This window comes from Lissotriton vulgaris, chromosome 9 (genome assembly GCF_964263255.1).
Source record: "Lissotriton vulgaris chromosome 9, aLisVul1.2, whole genome shotgun sequence".
In the NCBI taxonomy this organism is placed as follows: domain Eukaryota; kingdom Metazoa; phylum Chordata; class Amphibia; order Caudata; family Salamandridae; genus Lissotriton; species Lissotriton vulgaris.
In genome coordinates, this window is record NC_141697.1 from 623,063,628 (window position 1) to 623,076,656 (window position 13,029).

General features: G+C 52.1%; 1 protein-coding gene across 3 annotated transcripts in view; it reads left to right on the forward strand.

The window, feature by feature from the left end:
* The window catches only part of SIPA1L3 (signal induced proliferation associated 1 like 3), a 714,921-nt gene that overhangs the window by 445,035 nt on the left and 256,857 nt on the right, over positions 1–13,029 (forward strand). The window lies entirely within an intron of this gene.

A 13,029-nucleotide genomic window follows, 5' to 3' on the forward strand; every position in this document is an offset into this window, starting at 1 on the left:
AACTGCGTTTAGCAATCATTGTCCAATAATTTATTTATTCTTTTTTACTTTGTTTCAGTGCAATATAACTTTAGGGAACTAGGTTATTAGTTGTGCAGGATCTGAGGCCTTCACAAGTAATAGATCCACAATTATCTCCTTACTGGGAACCTAGCACCTTACTGTAGAGCTTGACTCTCTCAGGGTCCCGGTCCCACCCCCTAGTACGGTCCTGCACTAAACACTAATTGCAGTCCAAATCTTCAGGCAAATCATAGAATAAACACATTAAAATTAAGAGTGGCCCATTCCACCACTCTTAATCTCCTTGGAAGGCGTGAGGGTGTCATTGTACCTCCAGGTCTCACTCCCAAAGTCATCCCACTTTGTAGCTAATTCTGACCCTTTTCTAGTCCCAAGCTGAATTTCCGGGGCTTCAGTAATGCCTTAGTATATTGAGAAATCTCGTGAATTCATGCTGCCGCTTTTTAGGATGTTGCCAGCTCCCTCTGGTGCAGTTGTGGGCCCCAAGGAGTTGAGAGGCATCCCAACTGGGCTTCCGCTAGCAAGTACGCTCTCTGCGCCACCTCGCCGGAACAAGGTCCACTAATGCGATCATGGCCCCATTGATTCTGTAGAACAACGGCCAACTAATAAAGCTGTCTGACAGTGCTGCTTCAACCAAGGTGACATGCCTCTTTAACTGTGCAGCCACCATTCTGATTCCAACTCTGTGCCTTTACCCTCCAGAAGAGATTATGTCCTACATGAACTGCTTGGCACAAATTCTGACAGTGGTAGCTATGATGCTAGGATTGAGTTTGCCAAGCTCTATCCAAAGGATAGGTATGAGAACCTTCAGGATGCCACTGCTCTTTATACTTCCCAAGACACTGGACTGGTTTCGCCTCCACATCCCGCCATGGAGGTAAGTGCCTCCTTCGCCATTGTTGTGAAGAGTGAGACCGAGGTGCTTGATGTTTAGCTTCCTACTGAGGAAGAAAGTCAAAAGCAGTGTGTTGACAGAAGTGCTTCACTTCAACCAAATGAGTTCTGAACCCTAATTGCCTTTTAATGAGTCTGTAATTGGCCCTCTTTTGGGGACCTGAGCTAAGCCCTATTCAGTTCCCCTATCAATTGGCAGGTTGCCAGGCGCCACTGAGATCCACAGTATCTCACCCAGGACCCTATTCTGAGAGCCTTGTGGTAAAGGCTTTGGCCGTTAAGGTTCGCCAGAATTAGTTCCCGATTATTCTCTTTTATTCCCTGTCAGAAGTAGAGACATTTAGTAATAGGTTCTTCTCATCTACCAACGTGGCCCTTCACTCAGTGAATCTCAGCTTCCTGCTAGGTCACTACTCTGATGCTCTATGAGACTCAGTAGCCTGGCTTTTACCCGTAGTTTCAGATGAAGCTCATGCTTTCCTTTCCCAGGCTATGCTGGATGGTTGTGACTCGTCCAAGTTGACTATCCATTATGGGCTGGACACCACTGACTCAGTAGCGCCATGACACTATTGTAGCCCTTCTCAGGCACATTTGGATGCGGTCTTATGGCTTTTTAGGAGACTTCAGGCCTGTCTTCTGGATATTCCATTTGATGGTTTCCATCCTTTTTGGGGATAAGCAGATGTGTCCCTGGAGTGCTTTTAGGACAGCAGGGTCACAATGTACTACCTGGGCCTTTCTGCTTCTCCACACCATATGCACTAACAATTTAGCCCTCTCTGTGGCCATTTTGGAAGCTTTCATTATTGGCAACAGGTCCTGCCAGTGCCACAATCGCTCCAATCTTTTTGTGGCTGTGGTACTCACAGAGTACATGGATAGCAAGGGCAACAGGCTGTCCAGTGTTCCATCCCTCCAGCTGCCACAGCCCTCAAGCCTCTTTAAAATGCCGTTGACTGCACAGAGCCTCCATGTCAGTGGCAGGATATGACATTTTCTGCCAGGGTGTCAGGGTACAACTCTGGACAAATGAGTCCTGCAAATTGTTCAGCATGCTCATGCCTTACCATTTCTTGAAACTCAGCCACTCATTCTATCATCCTCTGACCAGTTGATAGAGGACCATCCATCCCTGTTGCTGTAGGAAATGCAGGCTATTGTGGCAAGAGGAGCCACTGAGAGGGTGCCAATGGCGGATTGAGACGTGGTTGTTATTCCCACTACTTCCTGGTGACAAAAAAGGATGGAGGCCTCTGTCCCGACTTATATCTTCGCCCTCACAGTGCCTTCATCCGGAAGAAAGAATTCAAGATGCTCGCTCTCGCTCAGCTTTTGTCTGCCTCTACCCTGGAGACTGGATTGTAGCATTGGTCCTGCAGGTCGCTTATTTCCACATCCCCGTCCTACAGGCCCACAGCACTACCTGTGGTTCACAGTGGGCCAGAAGCATCTTCAGTTCACAATACTCTCCTGCGGCCTTTCCCGAGCCCCTCATGTGTTCACAAAAGTGATGGCGGTGGTGCAACACAACTTCGGAGGTCAGGGGCCCCCATTTTCCCCTACCTCAACAACTATCTGTTGATGGAGGACTTGCCTCAGGCAGTCGTCACCCACCTCCAGACTACAGAAAACCTCTTGACATCGTTGGGGTTCACTATCAACGTTCCAAAGTGACCCTTACTCCTTTGCCCGTGCTCCCCTTCACCTGAGCCATTCTGGACAGGGTGCAGTTTTGTGCTTCTCTCCGGGAGGGGAGTTCAAGTCATTTGGCTATGATCACAATGTTTCAGCCTCTATCCTGGATTGCATTAAGGATGACTGTTTAGCTGCTGAGACTGATGGCGTCCTGCATCCTGCTGGTCAAGCATACCAAATGGCATGGGTATACTCTGCAGTGGATCTGAATTTCCCGGTCGCACAGCACATGTGGTGGTGGTGGTGGTGGGGGGGGGGTCCATCACATCTGGTCCGGATTTCAGAGGAGTCCGTGCAATATCTGCAGTGGTGGATGTGGGACCTCAGTAAGGTCGGCGGCAGACCTCTCTCCTCACCACCCAGAGCTCACAGTAATGAATGATTAATCGCTTCTAGTTTGAGAGGCCACTTGGGAGAGGTGGAGATCAGAGGCATGTTGTCTCCTGTGGAGGCTCAGCTCAATATCAATGTTCTGAAGCTGTCAGCCATTCGCATGTTGTTGAAAGCCTCCCTACCATCGATCAAGGGGAAGTTGGTGCAGGTGCTCGCAGACAACCCCACTACCATGTTATACTGCAACAAGCAGGGAGGGGTGTGGTCGTTAATCCTGTACCAGAAGCCTTTGTGTCTCTGAAATTGGGACTCCTGTACACCTTCCCACCATTAGCTCTTCTATCCGACTTCTGAAGATTAGGACTGACCGGTCCAAGTTGTCCTAGTGTCCCCAGATTGGGCATCGAGAGTATAGTATCCCAAACTCCTAGGCGTAAGCATCAGTCCTCCTTTCAGGCTATTGATTCAGGAGTATATTCTGCAAGGTACTGTTCTGCACCCTAACCTGCCATCCTACACCTTCATGCTTGGAGACTGGGCTGCGACAGTTGAGTTCTTCCAACTATCCTCCCAAAGTTGTCGTTTCTTGGCAGCCAGGTGTCCCTCAATCAATTCTGTATACGCCTGCTATTTGCGCCTTGGTATGCTTCTAAACAGATCAACCCACTCTCTTCCAAACTGTCTGAAATGTAAGTGTTTGTGGACGCCCTAGTCCAGCAAGGTCTCGCTTTGGACAGTTTTAAAGGTTACCTGCTGGCTATTTCGGACTTTTTACTGGTTGCCAGGCCAGCTCTCGTTCAAATCACCAGTTGTGATGCATTTTCTACAGGGGTTATCATATATGTTCCCTCCATTTCTGTTTGTGATGCCCCTCTGAGATTTACATGTAATCCTCACATTCCTCATGAGTTCACCCTTTAAACCTTTGTACAGCTGTTCCTCAGGCTCCTTACCCTCACAATAGTCTTTAATGTTGCCATAATATCGGCACGGCGAGTGAGCCATTTTCAGGTCATGTCGGTCAACCTGCCTTACACCACTTTCCACTCAGAAATGCTGGTTTTGCAAATGTGAGCCTCTTTTTTTCTTTCTGAAGATTATGACTCCTTTTCAAGTCGGTCAGAATATGACTCTTAAAGCTTTCTTTGCTCCACAGTAGTGACGCCACTGGGTCGGTCCAAAAAGGGCTCTAAACTTCCCTATTGATTATACCAGGGACCACCGGTGGATGCAATCAGTTGTTTATCAGATTCACCGGAGCAAAGAAATGCAGGATCTGATATGCATTGGCAAAAAAATAGCCTCATGCAGTCTCATTCTACCAGAGCTAAGGCTTCCACCACTGCACTGGCATACAAGTTGTCATTTCTGGGCATTTGCCAGGATGATTTGTGGGCATCAATTAATACATTCACAAAGCCCTACTGTATGGACAATCCGTTCCATCGAGATGGGCATTTTGCTTGTTCTGTCCTCCAGGACTTAATGGTAGGAGCCACTTCACAGACTCATCTCCCGGGAGGTACTACTTTGGTGTCTATTCAAAAGGTAAGAAATCTGTGATTAGATATCTCTCTCAAAAGCACAAGTTACTTACCTGTGGTAATATTCTTTCTAACAAAGACTCTTTCTAACCACAGATTTCTCACTGGCCCTCCCATCCTATGCGATCTGTGAACTAGACTCTTTTTCACCTAAGAAGATCCCACTTTAAATTTTGGCATAGTGTTCTCAGCTAATCGGATATTGTCTCCATGTCTGTGGGCACTGCGAGACAGAAAGCAAGTGATATCAGCGTGCATGGGTGAGCCTATATAGTTCTGTGCACATTACTTCCTGCGCATTATGACGTGGATGCGGAGCTGCTAGTGCCATCTGCCAGCTTTCATGGGTACTCCAGAAACTTTCCTGGATCCACTCTGTGTGGGTGAATATTCAAAACGTAGAGAGTCTGCAGTTGCTCTCTTCTAGAAAGAGCTTTACCGAAGGTAAGTAACTTGTTTTACAGTGATTGTCAGTGGGTTATAAAAGTTGTTCAAACTACGTGCACATCCAATCCTTGGCCCCTTGCCACTTGTAATTGTATGTAAAAGTGGAGGAAGGAGGTACAAAGATTTGAAATATTGACAGGGTGAAAGTAAAAGAAAATGCAGGCGAAGGGGTGTGGTTGAATGGTGAAGTGAAGGCGGTGCAAGCAAGTATCTGCTGAAGGAGTGTGAAAAGAGGACGCAGAAGAGGAAAGAGATGAGGTATTAAATAGGCAGGTGGACGATTTCAGAAAGATGTGTCGAAAAAAGGTGTCTGTGTCTCAAGGAGAGGTCTACAAAGGAAAGTTATGTGAAGTGGAGAACAAGAGTGTTTGGAGTGCGCTGCTACCCCCTACTCTAACTGACCTCAGTAATGTTTAACCCGTTCCGTGCTCGTTGGCCGACGGGAGCACTCCCTCCCTGGTGCTGCCAACGGCCGTCGCAGCCCCGCCCACCTTTTAGAACACCCGCACCGCGGCGAAATTGCCCCCGCGGCTAAGGTGTTAATTTTCAGTCTCATTGTTTATTGGATTGTTACTTATGCATCTGATACTGTTAACAACCGTTGGTAAAGCCAATGGGTCTGGCTTGTTATAGGCGCTTGCCAGTTATTGTGTGTTATGTCTGAATGCAGAACAGAAAGCTCACAAAGAGGCTCTCAAATACTTGTGACTTGGCACTCTGCATGAAACACTGGATTATAGGGCCAGGTATATCAAAGGGTTTTGCCCATTTTGTGTCCATGGGAAAATGTGTTTGTACATAATGCCTTTAGTGTAAATGTTTTAAACTACACCCTTGGGGAGTGGCCAAGATGGCGGTGTGAGCGGACGTGCTTCTCTGAGCTCCCGCCGCCGGCCGCTACCAAAGCATTTCTACAGCGGCTCATCCCCCGTAGCTGGGCCCCGCCGGAGAGCATCCACCGTCCTGGGGGGTGCTTGACCTCGGCGAGACGTGCGGTGGAGCGTTCGGGGCTCCCGGAGCTGCGGTGGGAGAGCCGATGCGGGAGGGGCCGGGTCTGGCCCAGAAGAGAGCGGAGCCGCGGGGCGTGGCCGAGGACCCCAGCGAAAATGTCCGGCCAGAGAGCACCTAGGGCGGAAGGCTGCTCCGCGAGAGCCAGTGAGCGGAAGATGGGTCCGGCCCGCCCGGGGCTACTGCGGACCCACGTGAGCTCTGCTGCGGCGGAGGCGGGCGCCGCCGGGATCAGCGGAGGAAGGAAGCGTAGCAGCCTTGTGCAGGGGGCCTGCCCGCGGAGCGCCGCTGCCTGAACATTGGCCCCAGAGATCCCTGATCCGAGGTGAGGAGCGGAGTGTGATCAAGGGGAGTGGCTGGGGGCAGCTTGCCAGCTCACATGACCATGGGGACTGGTGAGCCGTAGAGGCACCGTGGCACGGAGGAGTCGAGCATAGGAGCCGGGGTCTAGTTGGCGGGCCCGACGCGGCCTACGTTGCTGAGAGTGGGCGGCCGCCATTTTGGGTAGCGTACTGAACACACTTGCGAGCACGAACTGCCCCTTGTGTGGTGCCCTGGGGGATCCTGTTTAGCCCCCGCATAGCGAGCAGAGACCGGCGGTGGTGCGCTCTGCGGGTAGCTAGAGGCCCGCATTAGGACTGGTGCCTGGAGCAACGAACAGGGAACGGTGGCGAGTGACCCAAAGAAACCACGAGGGTCTTGCTGAGTGGGCAGAGACCGAGAGAGCACCTTCTTGCTGCCAGTGTGGTGATGGTGGGGTCCCCGGTGGGCTCCACGGCGAGGTTCTCTGAGTATTTGGCGGCCCCTACAAGTGGGGGTTCGAGCCCCCATACAGGCTTGCCACCCGAGCCCACACTGCCAAGCAACACCGGTTGAGACCCGGCCACGGGGTCCCGGGGGACATGTCCTCGGTAATAAATCAGAAAGACAGGTCTATTAAGGACCTATTCACCCCTAGCACTTCGGGAAAACGGGCAGACCCCACCACGTCAGGTCAACGGGCTGGTGCAGAGAAGAAGGCCACGGGCTCTCTCCTTCCTCGGGAATGGCAAATGTCGATGAGCCCATCACTAAGACTTTTCTAGAATCCCTCTTCACTGGCCTACGAGAGGACATCCATGCTTTGAAGAGGGAGCTACAGGAGGAGATAAGGGAAGTACGCCGCGTTACTGACGCCATAGGAGAAAGGGTGGCTGATTTAGAGACCAAAGGTGACGGGCGTGACATCAAAATAGAGGCGCTGCAGCAGGAAATCATCCGTATACATGATCAACAGGTGGACCTTCAATCTCACGTCGAGGATTTGGAGAACTGACCCCGGCGGCATAACATCAGGATCTGGGGGGTGAAGCAGTCCCCCGACACAAATGACCTTTTCCACTTCACCCAAGGCCTCTTCAACCACATCTTGGGCCGACCAGCGGACTCCGCACTCCAACTGGACAGGGCGCATCGGACAGGCCCACCTAGAGCTGTTTCGGCCCTACCGGCGGATATCCTAGTCTGTGTGCAAGACTTCCGTACCAAGGAAGAGATCCTTAGAAAAGAAACCGCCAGATGGGCACTCTCCCCTTTGGAGATCACTCGCCATCTTTATATCAGGACCTTGCGGCCATCACCCTAGAAAAATGACGGTCCTTCAGACCGGTCACTGCGGAACTGAGACGACGCAACATCTCATACAGCTGGGGTCACCCCTTTCGCCTGGTGTTTAGGCTGGACAATAAGGTTTGCCAGTTGCGGTCTTTCAAGGAAGCATGCAGTCTTTTAGGCCTCGAGGAGCTGAAGGAAGAAGAGGGCCCCCCATGGCGGGGGGCACCTGGTGCGGATTCCTCTGGGCAGTGGCAACAGCAACGACTAAGGCACAGGCCGAAACGGCCGCCCGGGTTGGAGATCAAGGATGGTCAACGGGCGGCGGTGGAGACAGTAGTGACGGAGCTGGCGAGCTCTGACAGTGGTTGACCACCGATATCGATGCTCTGAGGCACTGAGGAGAAAGGAGGGGATGGGGCCAGACGGGCCGGCGGCGGGGGAGGAAGTAATGGATCCGGACACATTCCCCCGATAGTGACCTTCACTATGCTTCTACAATTGTGGATGATGGACAAGACTGTTTTTGGTATCCTTCAAGTTGGGGAAGGGGGGGACTGGTGGGTTGACCAGGGGAGGGGGGGGGTTGATTGTGTTGCTTTGTTGGCTGCTTCTTGTTTCTTGCAGGGGGGTGGGGGGGCTGTTGGGGGGGGGGGGGGGGGGGGGGCAAGGTCCAGGTCCAGGTCCAGAGAGTCACTTCGGCGCGAAGACGTTGCCTCCTGCAGACTCTAACGCGATGCTGGCTTCTGGGTGCGCCTCAGGGAGGAGACACAGATGTGAGAGGCGTACTTGGCCAGTGCTTGATTCCACCCTGACTGGGGTCCGGGTGGTGCACACACTGCCCTATGCCACCGACTGAGTTACGCATCCTCACACTAAATGTGCGGGGACTCAACAACCCAGTGAAACGGAGGGCCGTCCTTTCCCTTCTGGAGGCCTCTAAGGCCGATATATGCTTGCTCCAGGAGACACACCTATTGCTGAAGGACTGCCATAGGATGCGCTCGCACCATTTCCCCCACCAGTGATACTCTTCCTCTTCCACTAAAACCGCGGGGGTGGCTGTTCTGGTAGCCCAGAAGTTCAGGGGCAAGGTCCTGCAGAGGGGGGCGGAGGTAAAGGGGAGGTTGTTATTTTATAGATTCTCCCTTGGGGGGGGGGGGGGGGGGGTTTGGAGACCTTCACGGTCTGTTCTATTTATGCCCCAAATGAAGGCCAGGAGAAGTTTCTACATTCCGCACTCACAGAGATGGCCGCGTCTCCAGACCGTCATGTTCTGATGAGGGGCGACTTGAACTTGGTTATGGACAATGTGCAGGATAGGTCAGCGCAGCGCTCCACTCAGGCTGGGACTCTCTCTGCTGGGAGGCTGGCTAGACTAACGGACTTGGGCATGGTGGATCTATGGCGCCGCTTTCATGCTACTGGAAGGGAATACACTTACTATTCAAACGCCCACAAAACCTATGCCCGCCTGGATTACTTTCTGGCCTTCCCTTCGCTCCAAGCTCCGTCAACGGAGGTGGAGATCGGGGCTGCATCCCTCTCTGATCATTCCCACATGGTGGCGATGTTTTCCCTGCCCCCGCTCTCACGCGCACTGCGCTGCTAGAGGCTACGCGACTCGCTGCTGCACCGCGCCGAAGTGGTGGGGAGGGTCCAGGGGGCTATTACGGACTACCTGGTGCATAACAGCACTGACACTACATCCCTAGCCACTCACTGGGTGGCGTTAAAAGCAGTTCTGCACGGCGAGTTCATAGCGAGCGATCTCTGCTGCCGAGAACGTGGAGCGCGCACGGAAGTGAGAGGAGCTGTCGATGCGGTCGCGGGAACTTGAACGTATACACCAGCGGACCGGGGCGCCGAGGATCTGGAGGCAGTTGCGACAAGCTAGACAACAATTGGCAGCACTAGATCAAGACCGCGCGTAATACGCGGCGTTGAGGGTGCGACACCTATACTACACTGGGGGAGACCGCTGCGGGAGACTGCTAGGACATGCCCTTCGGGTAAAAAAACAGAAGCAGGCGATACGGGAGATTGCCTGGACGGGTGGTCACTGAGGACGCGGACATTGCGGAGGCATTTAGCACTTTTTATATCTCCCTGTACACCACGTCAGCGCATGACCAGGAAGACTGTGAGAGGTTCTTGGCCTCAGTCACCCTCCCTACACTGACCCCGGAACAGTTGGACCTCCTGGAGCGACCTATCCGGCCGGAGGAGGTGATTGCAGCCATCTCGCGCCTCAAAGTGGCAACAGCTCCAGGACCAGATGGATTCTCTGCGCTTTTTTACAAGACGTTTTGCGCACAGGTAATGCCTCTACTGATCGCTCTCTTTAATTCTTTTGCGGACCCCGGGGCGATTACGGGTGATTTGCTGGAGGCTACCATCTCGGTCATCCCCAAACCGGGGAAGGATCATTCACGGTGCGAGGCATACCGCGCTCCTTCCCTCTCCGTCCGCCGGACGGCAAGGGATGGCGCTGAACACATATAGAATCTGTGGTAGGACTGTCATTTTGACGGCTGCCACCCTGCCCAGCCATGACATAGGGAGGTGTCTCCATCTGCCTAGCACAGTACGAATGCGCCGACGTATCCGCGAGTAGTTGATCTCGACTGTGTCCGACAGTGTAGCTGCAAGGTGAATTCCCAGGTAGGGAACAGACTTCTGTGCCCAGCGAAACGGGAAGCGGCCCTGCAGGTGGGCCCGTGTGTGCGGGGCTAGAGAGAGGTCTAAAGCCTCCGACTTGGTCATATTCACCTTAAACCACGACACCTTTTTTTTTTTTTTGTGAAGTCTTATATAGCGCTCAACTTACCCTTGGGCATCTCGGCGCTTGCATTGGGAACCCGTCCTGGCCTTTCCCTGTGAGATAACCCGTACAGGGCATCCCCAAGGTGAAGGCCAGGCATCCCGCCGCGGGGGCCGTTGTGGAGATTAAGCAAGCTTAATGCCCAGAGTTGCAGAGTGTGAACCCATGATTAGAGTGGGCACCGAAGCGAGAATTATCGAGTCCGTGGACAATTGGGCTCAAGACCCTGCCACGTCGGGAATTGAACCCTGGTCCCGGGCTGACCTCTGCTTCAGGGTATGCCTCCTCTAACCAGTGAGCCACACTTCTCCACCTTGGAGAACGCCTCCAGGACTTCCACGCATGCCGGGAGAGACGTATCCGGGGAAGACAAGGACAGAAGGATATCGTCAGCATACATGCTAATGGTATGGACAAATGCCCCGAATTTGACACCGCGTACCTCGGGAGCAGTTCGCATCAGTTGTGCTAGTGGTTCCATATACCAGGCGAAGAGTAGGGTACCAGTCAAGGTCTGGGATTGCACCAGTCTTAAATTCGAGCTGACCACCTTTCCCTCCCCACTTACTCCCATACTTGAGAATCCGAATTTCACGCCCGGGATGGATGTAGTTGCATTTGCGAAGTGGCGCCCGGCGGGCTGTAGAGCCCTGACCCATTTGTATACAAGAGAAGGGATTATTCCATTCGAGACCTTCAAACAAGAATACCATATGCCGGAATCGGAGCGACTCTGATCTCTCCAGTCCCGGCACTGGGCCTTACATAGCCAGGTGCGGGAGGGGGCTGACCGACGGCTGCGGCCCTATGAATATTGGCTGCTCTCGAGAACCTCTGATAAACATCTAATCTCTGATCTATATCGCACTCTCCTAGACCGGTACTCGCTGGTGTAAGGCTCAGGCAGGGCGCGCTGGGAGAGGGAGTTGGGACGCACCCTTAGCATCACAGAGTGGGATAGTATCTAATACCTCGCGCGACACTCTGCTTATCACATGGGACTGACTGATACGCTCCCCAAAATAGCGACATATTGGTACTATACACCTGAGAGACTACACGAAATAGACCACAGGAGAGAGGCAACGTGCTGGAGAGGGTGTGGGGAGAGGGGGTCCCTGACCCATCTATTATGGGATTGTATACATCTGAAGGAGTATTGGAAATTGGTGTTGGATGAGGTCGATGCCCACTTTGATACCGAACTCCCCCGCTTTCCCTCTTATATCCTGCTGGGTTTGCGCAACCCTGTCACATAGCCCTTGCCTTCACGCCGGGGTAGGTTGATGGCCATTGCGCTGGGCTCAGCATTGCAAAACATTGTGTCCCTCTGGCGCACCTCGCATGCGCCCACCCTTCAGGGGTGGCTTCACCGCCTGTGGGCGGTTCTAGGCATGGAGAAGCTCTCCCTAGTCGGGGCGGGGGAAGGTAACCGATATGCGGAGTTGTGGCAACCATTCCTTTCCCTGCTGGCCACGGAATTTAGAGAGGTTACGTGTCCTAAGTATCTGCGTCTGCTGCGTCTGACCCAGACTGAGCCTGATGGAGTCTGAGAAGCCTAGTTGTTACCTGCGGAAAGTGATGGACCTGGACCCGGGGGGAGGGGTGGTAGAGTTCAGGGGAGGTTCGGGGGGTGGTCTTTTTCGGGGTTACTTGTTTTGTGTTTGTTGTTTCCCAACATCTTGACAAAGGTAGCCTTTGCATTAGCAACACCTGTTCACCAGGGCATGGAGGGGAATTCCCCGAGAGGACTATTTAACGGGGGTTCGCTGAGGCTATGTTTCACGATCTTCTCATTTCCCCCACCTCACTTCCCCGATTTGGGACGTGGCCGGCCCTTCGGGGTTGTAGGTGGCTTGCTGTGTTAATTGCTGAATGCATCTCTGCCATCATTGCAACGCCAACACTGTACCAAGCTTTCAAGCCGGCCCATTGGGTTGTAGGCGACTTTGTCTTGTATGTGTGCTGCTACAATACTAATAAAAAAGATTTAATACTAAACTACACCCTTAATTACATAGGTCACGCTTCTTGGAAACAATTTATAGTTACGCTTCCTTGGCTACGCCTCTTTTAAAGAACCCTTGCCTCCACTTTTTTCATTGCATTTAAAACCCTGCTGTTGGCTAAAAAGTTAGGTCTGGCGCAAAATGCTACACGTGACAAGGGGTCTTTTAGTGGATTTGTATATTTCTCAACATGCCGATTTCTGAACGAAGACCTTCATGAATTGCATATATCATCTTTTAACCAGACGATGCAGGTCCATGATGCTTTTTCCCATTTCTCACATGCCTCTTGAAGATTATGACTTGAGAGGGAGTTGTGTTAAATCAGGGGAATTTACTGTCCATTTTTACTTGCATTTGCGTGGAGGTAATATTGGGAGGGAGATAAGTAAAATGGGCGAATTTACGACTTGTGCAAATCGGTTGTGTCTGTCTCCCACCTTAACTTGGAGTGTTTGCATGTGGGCTTTTTACGACAATTTATGTTGCAAATATCCAGATTGAACACTAACAAAAAGGTTGTGCCTTTCGACATACTTTTCAGAAAACTGCCTTTGAGGTTCAATACCACACAAATTGTTATTTTCAGAGAAGAATTGGGAAGTATTGTTTAGTTCACTAAGTGCAAATATTGGAAACTTAGCAAAACCTT